Source organism: Scatophagus argus, chromosome 3 (genome assembly GCF_020382885.2).
Source record: "Scatophagus argus isolate fScaArg1 chromosome 3, fScaArg1.pri, whole genome shotgun sequence".
In the NCBI taxonomy this organism is placed as follows: Eukaryota; Metazoa; Chordata; class Actinopteri; family Scatophagidae; genus Scatophagus; species Scatophagus argus.
Window position 1 is genome coordinate 20,322,192 of NC_058495.1, and position 16,212 is coordinate 20,338,403.

The window sequence follows — 16,212 nt, forward strand, 5'->3', positions numbered from 1 at the left end:
CACACCAACATGGATACTCTGTTTCTCATTGAATCTGTCAATTATCTTTCCCTATCTCACATGAGGAATACTGTAGTGGACTGCGTGGATCCAATCGATGTTGTAAGGAAGAAACACGACACGGCGGTTGAACGCCCCTGCAAGTCTCCCATAGAACACAGCTTTCATTGTTGGCTATGAGTCGATACATATTGGCAATACACTTGTCGCTTCGCTCATCGGAGACGCTGGAGTGTTTCGTGACAGCAGAACTTCGCCCATTTTCCAGCGATTATGTTCTCCCTCCCTCTGTCTCCATGTCTGCTTCAGTATTTACATGTGTTTGTGTGTGTGTGCTGCTGTGCGGCATGCGGGTGTACTCGGGTAATGAAAGACGTTGAGGTGGGATGTGAATCTCCACTTTTCGGCTGTGTCCTTTATTTATCTCCACAGTGCTCCCTGTTTCTCTCTTCTCTCTTTTCTCTCTCCTTGCAATTATCACAAAGCCACTCACAATCACCCGAAGACCATTTCTCTCACGTGCATCCACAAGCCACAAGCATGCACTCTGCTGGCATACATCTCCCCTCCAAGCATCTTGTTTTGACCCAAATCTGTCACATTGTACACTAAACAAAGATGCTACCACCTGGAGCTTTTTTAGATCAGCCAGTCTCACATTTCAAAGTCAAAAACAAGAAGCAGAACCAACGTTATTGCCAGCGATACCCGCTGTGACAAACTGCTGCTTTTTGAAGTGTTCAACTTCACTGCCACCATTTCGAATCCTTCTCATTAATGCTGCTCATGCCATACTTTGCTTATGTACCTTCCAGTGCCTGATTTGATGTCTGCCTAGACATGACACATTAGCGACCACTTGCTTCCTTGCTTAGTTGTTCACAATGTGTGCAGTGACATAGTCCAAGTCTGGTCTGTCATTTTAACAGATAAATGACTTTAGGTGCTGGCCTTTGCATTGTAACAAAGTGGTTTGACGTGAAAGAGCTCAAGGGCAATATTTCGCCTTGTGTCACTTATTTAGCTCCGGGCCAGCATCTGCGCCTGGCAGCTCCTTCTTATTCTCCTCTACCTCAACCCGACCCACATAGGTCCAAGTCAAAAAAGAAAGAAGTGGCAATCTTATGTCTGGCATTTAGCGTGTTTGTTTAGGGCAGAGCACAACTGCTTCAAATTTACATCCATTTCTTTTTCTGTGGGATATATGAGGTTAGGGGTATAGACTTAAATACACACACCCGTTCCCTGGTTGCATCCCTGACCTCTGAGGTTTGGCTGAACAGTAGACCATGATGGAGCTCTAAGTGGGTGCAGGCAGACCAGATGTGGCTGTCTAACCCCACAGACCCAACAAGTGGCTGCTTGGCCAGTAGCCTCACCTCATTGCTGCTCCGCTGCTCAGCATTCTGTCTAGAAAGCTGGTGAACGTGGTAGCAGGTCACCAGTAGGGTGCTGACTCTAAACAGAGGCTGAGTGAGGTTTGCTCTGAGGTTTAGACGGGTTTTGGGTGGGCCATCTTAAAGCTTCTTGTTAAGTAGGTTTATGAAAGCCATGCCCCTTATGTCTTTGTTGGTTTGTCTGCTTATGATTTAATGTGGCTTTGAGTCACTGGTAGAACCTGGCAGTATTGGATTCATACTGTTTTGTTCCTTATTAAACGTACTAAATGGTAATGTACTGTAATATTCATTACGGTGGTACAGTAATGAATTATTTTAGTGCAAAATATCTCAGTGAATTCTCAGTTTGACATCTTATTAGCCCACTGCCCTTTTTTTTGTTTAAAGAGCTCAGTAAAAAAAGATACAGTTTAATGCTTTTTATTTATTATCTATCATAGATGAAAAATAACAAGAAAAATATCCAACTGGAAGCATTCCCACATTTCCTTTAAGAACCCTCAGGACCCTCAGTGTCCTTCTGCTGGTCAGTCATGTACCAAGTTAAGTTACTGATAGCCAGCACACAGTCAAGTACCAAGTTAACCAGGGCTCCTCAAGTTGATGATCAGCGTTTGTAGGCCAACACATCAATCTTAAAAGTTTACCCAGCCTGCCAATCATGAGGGTGACGAATTTCACCCCTCTGCTCTAGAAAACAGTCATTTTCAGCTGAGAATCCTGGGAGTGTGAAGAGCCTGGCAGTGGGAGAGCTGCACTGACTTTTTTCTTTTTTGGGATTCATTTAGGCTTGGTATAATTTGTAATCTGTCTCCACTTTGTCTTTCCCTACTCTTTAACCTTTGTTTTTTTTTTGCCCAGCTTCTCTGTCTCCCCTCCTTCGTCACCCCTTAGTTGTTCTCCTCAGTTGCTTACCATGCTGAAGTCAATACAGACCAAACCATGAGCACCGGGAATAAACTCCCATCAACAGATTACAGACTCGAATGCGGCTTCATTTCCAGAAATATGGAATATGTTGCACATGGATGCTAAATGTGTCCCAGATGTGAGGGGTTCATGTGTTGTTCACACTGTGCTGTCTGCACCCCAAGATCTGTGCTGTGTCATCAGAAATTGAGCTCTCTCATATCCGTTTTCCAACATGGAAGACATTTTTATAACCTATTGTTTATGTCTACACATCTATTTATTAATTTTCCAATAAAGATGTGGCGATGCTCGGGATAATTCCTGTTTGAACCTGCTGACTCATTCAGTGTATTGATCAGATATTGTTTGAGAAAATGGAAGGCTGTCCCAAAAGGATTGAATACTCAGTTGATTCTTGATTTTTATATGTAATCAATGGAGTTCACGGTGCACGGGGAGAGCAGCACTCTGATCTGTTGGTAAGATCTGTGGCCTTTGGAGGATCAGATTGACAAGTAGGGTCAGCTACAGCAGCTAAATGCAAAATAGCTCATGATCAATAGAGATCATGTGCTAGGATTTCTCTCGGTCTCTGTGTTAAAGGGTCGGCTTTGAGGCCTGGAGTCCTCGGTCAATTTGGCCAATAGCAGGCGAGGTCAGGTCACACAAGAATGCTTTGCCATTGGTCAACGGCACAAAAGTTCACCAAAGTTGAACTCGCTGTGAAATATTCACTCGAATTTACATCAACCTTACAAGTGAGTCTATTGACTGTAGTGAATTCACTGAAATTTCAACATTATTCAATGAAATTGGGATATGTTAGTTGCTTTTGTCTAGAAATTCTGCCCATCCATTGGCTGATACCATGGCAGCAGTTTTGTGTCAGAGTGAATGATGGATCAGACCAATAGGGAATCTGCCTAAACAGGATCTCCCTTATATGCCACTGGTAGGTGTACATACAACCATTAAATGAATCCATAGGTCGCATATAGAGAACGTCAAGAGCATATTGGCATGTAGCTTGGCTGCAGATGGATGGGCTTGGTGAAACCATGTGTTCTCCCTCTTTGTCTTTTTTTTTCTTCCTCATTGTGTTTCCCTCTCAAGCATTGTCTCACAAGCCCTCCTGCTTTTCACACGCCCTTTTATGTTTCCCTCTCTCACTCGGTCTATCACCCATTGATGTTGCTTTTATGATCTGTTTTTATGATCTTCCTCTCTCTCCCTCTCTGTCTTTCCCTCTCCATGCTAACCTCGTGGTATGCTGCAGGGAAGGAACAGCAGACTGACTGTGATTCATTCTGACGCCAGCATCAGTCTTGTGGCTGGCACAGTCTTGGCATGCAGATACACACACACACACACACACACACACACAGACATAGAGCAGCCTTTCCTGTCCGAAGTTTATTCTACTGGTTGGTACGCTGGCCCAGATAACAGAGAGGAGGCAGAACAGGCACCAAACATACTTGAGCTGCGGTGCTGTGATGTGATCAGACGTGGAGGACATAGACACTGCATTTTCACAGATTAGTATGTCATTCTCTGTTGTGCCACAGTTGATGGATTTGCACAAATTTTAGAGCTATGATATGATCATTTGCGTGGCTCTGTGTGTGAGGGAACGTGTCGTACACATGCTTTTTGGCTCACGCACGCCCAGTGCGTGACTGTGCAGTATCATGTGTTTGCACTATATCTCTGCATGTTTCTGTCTGGTTTAAATGAGTGTTTATGTGGAGACATGTGGAGCCCAGCAACAGAAGCGAGAAGAATGATACACAATGATTAGTTGTTCCGCACTTCAGGGAGAAGCTGCAAAGGTTTTGTCTTTTTTCTCGTCCATGAAATTGCTTCAAGTCGGTGATTTACAGGATATTTGGTCATGTGTGAATGTTCCTAATAGGAATGATGCTGTTGATCATTTATTTGTCATCCTTTTTAACTCACACCAGGCTTTGGCGACTCCTTTTCTTCCCATCTCCCGTGGTCTTCTGCATGTTTGTGCCTCACACATGCTGGAATCTGATGAATCTGGAGAAATGTTTTATCATCTTTGTTAGCAGTTCATAAGAATGAATGGCTAGATTATGGCTAGTGATGCCAGTGCTGCTAATGCAGAGCCATCCGCACATAAATGCTCAAAGCTAAAAGAGCAGCAGCTTGTCTAAAATACCATCAACAGCTAAATGCAGAGTGCTTCACTACATTGAGCCTACACTTAGATAACCCTGTGCGCGTATGTGTCGGTGTATTTGTGGGTAATATGTGTTAATTTCTGGTGTATACGTGTGTCTCTTCACTTGTTCTCGTGTCTGAATACTTTGCAGCTTTTCATACTCCTCGTCGCACTCCCAGTCAGTCTGCACCTTTTAAACACTGGCTTCATTGATGCTGAGGTCTTCTTATCCTTTGCTCTTGGACTGTTTTAACCTACGCCCACACTAACCTACTGTTCCCCAGGTGTGTGTGTGTGAGAGAGAGAGAGAGAGAGAGAGAGAGACAGAAAGAAACAGAGAGAAAGAGAGACCTCGGATTTCCGTACATACAAAATAAACATGCAATTTCAGGCGGTCTTGCTCACATACGCGTGTGTGTGCTACGTAGCAGAAGTGTCCTCTATGTGAGCATATATGTGAGAAGCAGGCTGTGATGTCATAAGTGTGGTTCAGCAGAAGGACATGATTGTGTCTGGAGCTCCGTGGGGGGTGTAAGAGGTCTGTTCTCGGCCTCCTTGTTGCCTGAGTGGCGCAGCACAGAGGCCCGTCTGTGGCCTGGAGAACACGAGGAGCGCCAGGAGCCCACGGGGCGAATAAATACGCTGTGAAAAGCGTGTTAAGAGAGGTGTGAAAGAAATCAGACACACTGGGTTTTGTGTGAAACTGTTTCCCTCCCCCTTGCCTCCACAGTACACATGCTCTCTCTTTCTTTTTCTCTCCCTCACCCTCTCACACACACACTTACAGTTTTCCTTTCACACATACCTCACATGGAGGTGCACAGTTCAAATAAACAGCGGCTCAAACAGCGAGCCGGGTCTGGTGTAAACAGCAGCGGGCCGGGGTGATTTAGCTTCTCTCAGGGCGCTGCTCTCTCTCACCGCATCCTAATGGGCCATGAGTTAAATTGGGGAACGAGGGAGCAGCAGTAAGTGGGGAATGAAGTGGGTGAAGAAAAAAGCTACAGATGCTTCACTTTAATGCGAAGAAGTTTTTTTCAGAGCTGGTATTCAAAACAAGCCAGTAGCACATTTAAATGCATGAGAAGTGATGGATTGAAGGTCTGCCTTTGCTCAGAGACGTGTTCGCTCTGAAAGTTTGACCTCGGTTCGATAAAAGTTGTTTAATGGGATTTGTCTGTGTGGATAACTCAGTGGTGACTCATTCCTGCTGTGCCTTCTCCATAGCCTTGTCGGTCCTCTCTGCCTACAGTCTCAGCTCTCAGCAGCAATCAGTCTGTCAATAAAGCCGCAGGTTCACCGGCTCTATCGGCCCACGATTAAACACGTCGCAAGTTTATCACGTCCTAGAGATAGCAAGTTCTCCTCCAATCCATAACCTCCACAGGCCTTTGAGATCCTGTAAGGAGAAGGCTGTGGTGGCCTTACTGGCGTAGATTGCTGTGTGCGAATTCATGAGCATAAGCGGGGTAACAAGACGGAGAACATCAAATTGTGTAAAGAGGGAATCACTTCAAGATGAGACATTGCCCCTGGCTCAAAAGTGACATTTGAAGAAACTCTGTAGACCTTCAGAATATGCTCTCCGTTTTACTGTCTGTGTTTTACTAGTCTGTTAGCTTAACTGTCCCAGTTCCTTTGTTTGTTTGTTAGTTTTGTTTTATCTTCTTATTTCTTTTTTCCAGTATACTACCGTATTTAAACAACACAATAAGATGCATGTCTATTGAAATACTCTGGATTAGTGTGGTGAGAAGGGGCAATTTGGATGAGAAGAAGGGGAGGCTGTCCACATAGCTTTTTTTTAAAACAGAGAACATAATACCACCACAACAAAGACTGAAGCAATAGAGTAGCAAGTGACAGTGTGTGTTTTGTCCTGCCATCTCACATCACTTAGGCTCTGTTACAGGTTACAGTGAAACAACAATGCCCCCCAATCCGTGCTTGTACCTTTTATACAGACTGCCAAGGTGGAATAATTATTTTATCCAAAGCCACACGCATAAATACAAGCTGGTCTCATGATCGGAAAACTCAGACATCCAGTTAGGGCGTTGAAAGAATATTTCTTTTTCCCATCAATTTGGATTGTGTTGATAACAAATTGCAAACCAAATTCATGGCGTAGCTTTACACAAGCACAGTGCCCAGTTCATGTACATTTTTCTAGTTTGTTCCAGAGTGGCTCAGACACCCTCAGGTCAAATTCTGCTTGATGGACTGCTCCCGTCTGTCACTGCTGTACCCACAAAGCCAAATATTTAAACATGGCATAGCTGAATGTTGGGGTTTATTTGACTAAATGTTCGAGCTTAAACCGTTACAGGTGAGCTTTGGAGAAAGTGGGGTTTAAAACACCTCCCTGACTGGTATGGAGTATTTTTTTTTATGAATACATACTATGCTTGGACTGCTAGGGCAAAGACTGTGTGCAGTCTCCTCATTCATCACCTTCTGCTTTGCTCTTCAGTCCTGTGTTCTCGGCTCATACCTAACAGAACCTGTTTCCTTTTCCTGTATTTTTATGACATGTTATTCTGAAATGTGAAATTCATGGAAGTACCAAAACCCTACTGTGTATCAGTCCTGCTCCAGTGGCTTACCAGCCAAATACACACACAACATGTGTTTCTTTTGTTGTGCTGTCTCACCCCAACTATACATTGGTTTGACCTTATAAAGAACACTACACACACACCCTCAAACTCCATATAAAGGCCTTTTGTTCGATTGGCTTCATGCAGCCTTCTTAAAATAAGCATTGAGATCATATGTCAAGACTGTGTCTGCCACCAATTGTGGTCCAGCTAATGAGGATGCTAATATTCATTATTAATGAAGGAACATCTGGTCAGTCGGCATGTGATTGCGACCACAGGCGAGGGCTGCAAGGTGATTTGTTACAGCGAGAACACCCGAAATAAAAGTCAGAAAAGGTTTAGTTGATGGAGCGATGTAATGAATGAAATAAAAAACCTACAGAGAGAGATGAAGAGAGTCAGCAAATCAATTTCAACTCCCACACCACTGATCTGGGTCATGATGACAAGGTGAGGAAGAGGAACATCAGTGGAGGCTGAATGAGAGAGTTGAGTCAGAGAAATGGCTGCAGGGTGCTGAACGTGGGAGGTTCAGAGGTGGGCGGTTCATTCATGGAGCCGCACGATCATTTTGCATCAGAGCTTTACGTGTTGCCAGGAGAGAAATGAGATGCTTGTGCATTACTTCACCACATTTTCTTAAAGGAGATTCCTTTTCAGCACAGATGGGAAGGTTGAGCACTCAGAAATCTACGTCTCCTCTCCTAATGTCTCTATATTTCTAAGGTATGGACACAGGAACAATAATAATGTCAAAACTAATTTTTCATTCTCTCTTGTTTTGCCATTCCGCAGATCCCACCGCGTCTGCTACAGTATTTCTTTACTTCCTATGACTGTTCCTCCCTCGTCCCTTTTTTCAAATCAGAGCATGACCTAGTTATGTTTTGAATCGGAATCCACATGTCCTATACAGTGAGAAAAGTTCACTGACAGACCGCTGTTGTTGGGCACAGCATGCTGGAAACTGAGCTGTGTTGCCCTGGAGAGTGCAGTTTGTGGTGGAGATGGATGGTCTAATGGATAGATGAAGGTGGAGAGCTCGGAGTGTGTTTTTTCCTCTGTGCTGAAGAGCCATTGTGTAAGTGGGCTGGGAGGGGCAAAAATAGCCCCATTCCCCTTGAGGAGTCACCCCACAAGGTCATCTCCTTGCCCTGGGCCTTTAAGCGCGAAACTAAGTGTCCGTGCCCTTTCTTTCTACTTCCCTCTCTGTCTCTTTTTCTTTTTCCCTGTCTCCCTCTGTTTCCCCTCTGTGACTTAATGGCTTACCCAGGCCTCTGTATCAGCAAGGTCTCTGCAGCAAGAGTTGAGTTTGTGTGCTAACGAACCCCCAAGCTAATTAGAATTTCAGCCAAGCTGGCTACTCTCCTCATTTCCTAGCCATTTCCCTCCCTTTGGACAAATACAATTTCACCCCTCAACCCGTGCAGAATTAATCCAGTTAATGTTCAACACGGAATGAATAATGGCCACTTATCTGCTGGGAACATGGGTACAGAGGGGCTTTTGAATGGAGGGTCCATAGTAAGCCTCCAGTCCTGTGTCACACTAAATCTGCTTTCTGGGCAGAGTATTTGGGCCAAAGTACCGCTATGGTCGAGAGGGGGTCAGTGTGTTCTCAGAATGACACCGCTCTCACTGATTGTAAGACTTCTTCACCAATTTAGTGAACTGGGTTGGGAAAACTAGTCAACCTTTCCAGCAACTGGCAGCCGTTTCCTCTTCTTTATAAGTGAATGCAAGTGCTCACATGAATCATTACACCCTTAATGTAGCAGAAGAGCAGTCATTCAGCAGAAGGTAAGCAAACAAACCTACCAGGATTATCTGCAGCGGTTGACTTCAGCTTCCACATCATCTCCAGTGCACCATTCACTGGGTTTAGTGCCCCTTGATTTGTCAGTCTGTGCCCCAGTTACAGGATGCATCACCCTCCTTCAATGTAAACATAGGTATTCTGGGGAATTCAACATGAAGTAAAGTATGATGTGGCCTGCTCATGTAATGACACATCTGTCTAGTGTTGCTGTAAGCAGAGAAAAACCAACACTGAGCTGTATATTGGAATTTACACCACAGGTATCCACAGCAGGACTTCTGTTAACCCCTGGCATTAAATCCAGCTTTAGACATTCTGACAAGTGCTTTTGTTTAAAACATAGTCGCTCCTTCATTATCCCAGTCATCATTGTTATCATTCAACTTGTTAATCTGGTTTCTGGTTCTTGGAGACACAATTTTGACTCATATGGACTCCTTATACTTCTTTGGTGAACTTTTCTTTGATTACCTTGAGATTCCAGAACTTTTTTTCCTCCAGTTAAACCTCCCAGATCCCCTTGCTGCACACTATCCTTCTTATTGCTGAAGACACATCCTGTTGTTGAGGAACAATATGCTGTTATAACATTAAGCCTTGGTCTAAATCACGGCTGCCTCAGTTCCAGACCAGTTGGTTTAAGGAGCTGCAACACAGTCAAGTATCCAGTTGGGAATCAGGTTCTGGGCAGTTTAAATACTTAGAGGAGATAGAAAATCATTACCTTAAACAATCTACAGCAGCACTTGGAAGAAAAGCTATATAGGATAGGAAGCTGGTTCTCTCTCTCTCTCTCTCTCTCTCTCTCTCCCAACATGTCTGAGCTATCAGCTGTTGGGGTGAGTCCCAGCTGCCTCGTGTGTTGACTCTAGAGTGATAGCCATCAGCATTTGCCACATGAAAGGAGAGGAGACTGGTGTTCCTAAAAAAGCAGATGAAAAATGAAGATGAGGAGGCCACGTAGGGATGTTGGCTACACTTCAAGTGGAGATAAAGCCATTGATTTATCAGGAGTGTTTTTCTGACCGTATTAAACAGTATATAAATCAGTTCCTTCCATGGTAAGACATGAATAATGTTCTTGTAGGATAAGATCCTTTGAGCCTGTACAATTCTCTTACATGATAGGGCTCCTGCCAGCCCCGGAGGAACATGTATTTACAATATCACTCATTCTGTGTTTTGATAGGGACAAAAGCCTCAATATGCTTATGCATGCTTAGGAAGGGAGTAAACCTGTTTGGCTCACTGTCTAAAATTACCATCTCTGTGCATGCCAAAAGTCCACGAAGGCAATGCTATCTGTGGTATGTACCCCAGGCTGGCCTCTATGCTTTTATTCAGTCCTCTCTTGGCATTTAGAACAGCTCACTGCAGGTCGGGGAACAGTTTATTGAGGAAAAGAGAATTACTCATTGGGGGAAATGGCTGGCCCCAAACCAGATGACCCATTCTGTGGTTGCTCCAAGCAGAGGACACTGTCACTTAGGGCTCCTTGTAAAATCCTGTGGATAGACCGTACATACAGCCCGAGCTGTAATTGATATTCTTGTGTTTGTACAGGGGCCGCAATTATATGCACTAATGTACGAGACCGAGACGTAGTGAGAGTCGCCCCGCCACGTGTGACCAGAGGATCCAGGGCAGAAAGACGGCTTTCACTGAACAGAAAAGCTTTAGAGCTTTAGTCTGACTCCAGGGAAGCCAGAGGAACAGTTCCTGAAAGGAATAAAGACTGCAGCAGCACTGTCCTCAAAAACCGAGGAGGTCATTTAGGGCTGCCGGCTGTTTTCAACGGCAAAATTCTTTCACGTTTTTTTTTTCAAGAGCAAACCTCTTTTTCCAGTTTTAATTTTTTTCTTGTGTTTGGCCAGCAGGCAGCAACAGGGCACTTTTTTTGGAGGGGGGACATATACCAATCTTGATTTAATTACTCTCTAACCCACTTTCATGCTATCCATCCTCCAAGTTGCCTCTTGAAATCTTCCACAAATCTGTTAAGCTTTGATTGCCAGGAAACTTTTGGGCATTTTTCCTTTTTCTTGACACATTTTGCGTTACACAAATAAGCAAAAGAGGAGGCTCGGTGGGATGTTGTTTAACACTCCTACCAGTCATTGTAGGAACAAGAGAGATAGCATTACGGAGTGTATTGCCATGTGAATGTTTGAGAGATTAAGAAGGAACCAAAATAGCTGAGATGATGGCGGCAATCTGTTGATGTACAAATGTGCTGTTTGCCGTTGCTGAAGATGATGTGTTCATCATATAAATCTGTCCTCTGCTTTAATTTTCTCGTGGTTGACTGTATTTTGTTCAGCTGTATTTTGATAATGATATCAATGTGGGACGCAAACTATATTTATAGAGCATTTTTCAAAATAGAAGTGACACATGACTAGAAGCTGGAGCATTTTTTACTTGTAATAACATTAATTAGTATAAATTATGGCTTTCTCTGCTCTCTGTTGATGTCAAGTCAACCTAAATACCAACAGACTTAAGAGCCAGCTAAATTGGATTTACATTTGTTTTTGATTCAATGGACTTTCATTGGTCTGTAAGCCTTTTGTCCTACAGTTATAATGTCTGCTTCTTATGTTAAACAGCATTGTTTTGTTTACATGGGCTCGCCTCCCCATTTCCCCATGCAGGTCAGCGCCCTGCAGCTCCTCTCTCCCCCTCTCTTTCTCCCGAGTCCCGACCCTCTCTCCCTCTTCTTGTCGCTGGCCATATGATTCAGAGAAGTGGTTTCCTTCACATGCAAATCCTTGCCACAACACCAGTCATTCACGCTGCTAATTACGCCGATGTCTGGACGCTAACTTGCTGACATCACGCCGGGATATTAGCATTCAGGAAGAGGAGAGGAGAAAAGCGTGTGTGTGTGTGTGTGTGTGTGTGCGTGTCAAGTAAACCGGACAGAGGCTCATGAGACAGGAAGTTAACGACTGCGCCTTGACAGAAAAGCTTTGAATTATAAGGAGATTTGACTGAGTATTGATCTTCACTGCGTATGAAATTAATACTATTGCTATTTTTAAGATCAGAAAATTGCATCTTAATGTAACTGATGCCCATGATGTCAGACAATAGTGAAGTCTTTTGATCAAACTTTTTATAGTTCTCTTAGTTTCGTCTCATGAGCTTTCTCAGCAGCAGACCTTTTATTGCAACTAACGCACATTGGTCTGTCCCACTGCAGGACTAATAAAGCGTTACCCTATCTTATCCTTTACATTTTCTTCATTATTTATATATATATGTAATTAAAGTGTGGATTAAAATAATATGTTTACTAACATTTTGGCAGTGGTGGTTTTATTTTGAAAGACGAAAGCGGAAGTGGCCATGTTATTTCCACGGACTTGACACCGGGTGAGGATTAAAGCGCTGTTATTCAGTGGGTCGGTCAGCAGCGAGCGGAGCAGCTGCGGCGCTCCGTGCTTTAACGCAGCGAAAGTCCTCACGGATCTCCACTCTGACTCTACAGCAGTGACTCTGCTTTCAGAGGAGATTTTTTATTATTATTATCATTCCTTTTGGATTTCATATTATTTCAGCGGAGCCTGCGCTTTTGTTCGGATCTGATTTTGAGCACTTTAAAGTTGGCTCCTCGTCACCTCGATTGCTGAACTCCTGAATGTGTTTGCGGAGAGCAGGGGGTTGACAAAAGCCTTTTAAGCGGAGGGGGTAAATGTAGCGGAGGGGTGCGGACACCACGTAGCGGGTGAAAGTGGGCTGTTTTCGTGGCAAAGCTGTGGCGTTAAGGTTGTGTGACAAATTCTGCAATGAGGAAGACGAATTTTAAAACCCGCACCACCACAACCAGCGCTGAGGTCAGCTCTATGGCTTCCCACCGCCGCAATCTGTGAGAAGGTAAGCAGCTGATTATTGATCGTGTTTATTTCTTATTTGGAGCTGTTACGTTGCCTCATCGTTGGGAGTTTAAATGCGTAATGGGGTTTGATATTTGAGTCACAAATGTAGCCCGTGTCTCTATTTGTGAAAGCGAGTTCGTTTCTGACTTTAACGCCGTCGCTCTCGCTGAAATGTGTGCGTAAAATGGCCCAAATATTTAGACCCACTGCCCAATTTAAAGTCATTGGGCGTTTTTTTTGGTAAGTTTTCACCTTCTTCGAGATTCTCCAAATAGGCTAAAGGAACAACTTTATCCATTCGTGATTTAAAACGGGATGTATCGTGGATATAAACAGCACTGTAACGCACAGTTGCTATACCCGCACTCTACTGCTGTCCTACTATATAATAGACGTGTTCTCACCGGTTTGTATCCCCCCACCGGACCGCCTATGGCGAACCGGTCAAGCTACTGTGCGCTTTCCAGCCAGAAAGTCTTCCTCATATGAATTGTATGTTGCTTAGGTGAAAAAGCAAATGTCCCTCTGTAATATTTTTATCCTTCCTCCAGTTTGCTTCATGTTTTATCTCCGGTCAGTGTTATTTTGCTGTCACTGTTAGAGTCTTGCCTAGTTTGTTGAAATTTTCTGCAAACTGCAAACAAGTGGCATAATCACAGGTCCATGGCAGTTGTTTTTAGGAGAACATTTCAAGACTCAATACAGGCTAATTGACCCATTTAGATGGCTACTTTTTACCAGTGTAAAGGGTTACCGGATTAGCACATGAATGGACTGATGGGGGGAAGAGTCATGAATAATGTGGCTGCAGCAGCTGGCTGCGGTATCATTGGGCTCCTCAGGTCTGAGAGCAGTCCAAAACATTAAGTGAACTGACAGGGGCCTGGATGCCAGATTAAGATTATTCCTGACATCCACAAGTGGCTCTGGAAAAATTCAGTTGCTCCTTTTCCTCGCTAACACTTTGACAGAAAACAATTCAATATGCCAATGAAAATTCCTCAAAGCACTGATGGATTTGTCCCCTAAGATGCAGGCAAAACCCTTTTAAATATATGTTGTTGGGTAACAGATTTGCTAATGATCTGGCAGTGTTCCCAGTGCCTGAGAATAATCCTAAAACTCTACTGAGGTTTTGTTGGAAGCATGTCCCTTCCATGACTCCCTCTATCCCCATCCAAAGTAGTGTCACTTAATGGAACAAGTCAGCACTGAATGAATAAGTAACGCGATCCAGCCCTTAGTATAGTGTGAATACAGCTGAAAAGTGTCTCAGTCTGATGTTACATACGTTGATCCCTCATGGTTTCCCATTTCCCACACAAATCCTGTTCCATTCAGTTCTAAGAGACAGAAGAGGGGAAGTTATGATGCTCGTGAATTTCTGACTTACTTTACTGTACATTTACAGTACTGCTCCACACAAATAATTTCAACCAAGATAGGAGAGCAATTTGCATTTAATATCTGGTTCTCCCATAAGTCCTTAGATGCACTATTAAATGAGGTAGTTTGCCATTTTGTATCGTACTTTGATAAAGGAGAGTGACTCACAAGAGAGATTCTCCCATAACTCAGACATGTTGATAAAAAAAATGTACGTTTCAAGCCCAGTCTCAATTTAGAGTTTTTTTCAGGTTTATTTGTTCAGAATTTGGAAAGCTTCCACCAGAGCCACACAAAACATTAAACAAATATTTTTCACAACATAACTGTGCAGTCGATGTCATGAGATGTGTCATTGTTGAATGCTAATGAAGCATTTATGTTATTGTCCATTCCAGCTGAAGAAAGTCATCATCAGGGTGAGGCTAGTGGACCAGAGTCTAGTGTAAGAAAGGGCCGGACTTTGTCTCTCTATAATTTGTTATGACAGGTGGATGCATGCCTAATCTCTGTCCTCAGGAACACAGCACATCTGGTTCTTACTAATTGGCCACTAATGGAAAACGTCTTTGTCGAGCCTGATTCTTGTCGGGAACACCTCCAGTCATGTTTAACTGTGATTAACTCTTAATGGCTCTGAAGTCAACGTGCAACACAGCGTAGGCGCAAGGGCTTTGTTTGCTTGTATATTGCTATTTTGCGAAAGCAGAGCTATTTCTCGAAGCCCCTGAAAATTACAGCAGTCGCTTCTAAACACTGAACGGAAATATTGTATTCCACAAACAAAGGGCTGTCACAGAGAAAAGAGTGTGTCCTCCTCTTCCCCCACTTCTTCCAGAGAAAACAAAAGCAGGGGCAGGAAAAAAAAAAGAAGACAAGACTTGGCTTCAGTCTGCACCCAGCTGTTCCCTCCTCTGTGCTCTCCTTTCTTGCCATCCCAACTCTGCCTTTGTGCCGAGCTTCCATTTAAAGATAGGATTTTAATCTGAACATCTAGAGTGATGCCATGGAAAAGCTGCTGCGGTTTTGGGAGCTGCTAAGGAATGAGAGTGGAATGAGACTTCAAACTCTGAAAGACTATACTTCCTCAGCTGGCTCTTGGATACATTTGAGTCAGATGGTTTTAAAAAGCTTGCATTGAGTAAAGTCTCCGAACTGTGTCGCCATCACCGGAGTTAGAGTTACAACCGTATCCCTTTTTTTTGCCTTGCAAAGATCATTCTTATGAGCCAACTTTTGCTTTGCTTTGAAGCACATTTGGTCAGATGGTAAATTTGATCAGAGATTTGAGACAGCTTGTTTGGCCAAACTTGAGACCATGAGCCAAGTCTACATACCTGCCAGAGGGCCCTATCAGACCCTAGTTATGTATTAAAACCACCTGTTACCTAGGTGACAAGTCAAAGGAGCAGGGCGATGATGATTAACCTGAAATGGTGAATCATTGCCCACTGACATCGTGGCCACAGGGATTGCTATTTAACAATATACCCCCCAGGTCTTGGCCAAACCTCAGATTGCAGCTGACCAATGATACAGCAGCATTTACATTTCGCAAGGGATGAAAGGCCAGTCGCATGTGAATAAAGAACATTCATTTCAACTTTTCTCTTTACCGCGGAGTCATTTATGAGGAGTCAGTGATGCACTTGACTTGTATTACAAAATCTCCCCTAATTAAAATCATGTAGATTACAAGGGGAAGCTCAGGGATTAAGTTTCAGTGGAGGGGAAATCCCAGACATGTGCATAAAGCGTGTTGTAAATCGCAAGGATAGAAGGGAGAGAGGGAGCAATAGGCCCCTGTAGGCCTAAGGCATCTTTGCTGATGCTGGTGTGGGGTGATCAGATGTTTGCAAGGTGAATCACTGGAGGAAGGTTCTGGACTGCAAGAACAGGTCAGAGAGATGTTTCTCGAATGATCATGTGTTTCTCTGCCAGTGTGCGGAAGGAAAATTGTGACATGTCCTCTCAGGAGGAATGCAGTGTGAAATGCTTCCTTCAGTTCTGGATGTTTGTATAC

At 43.7% G+C, this 16,212-nt stretch overlaps 1 protein-coding gene across 2 annotated transcripts in view; it reads left to right on the forward strand.

Moving 5' to 3' along the window:
• prickle2b (prickle homolog 2b) overlaps positions 1 to 16,212 on the forward strand; it is a 77,733-nt gene that overhangs the window by 47,110 nt on the left and 14,411 nt on the right. The window contains exon 1 of one of the 2 annotated variants that reach the window (XM_046384571.1): positions 12,328 to 12,801. The exons of the other annotated variant lie outside the window; for it this stretch is intronic. The gene's annotated coding sequence lies outside the window, so the exon portion shown is untranslated. Of the gene's footprint in view, positions 1 to 12,327; positions 12,802 to 16,212 lie in introns of those variants that run through there. 2 annotated transcript variants of the gene reach the window in all.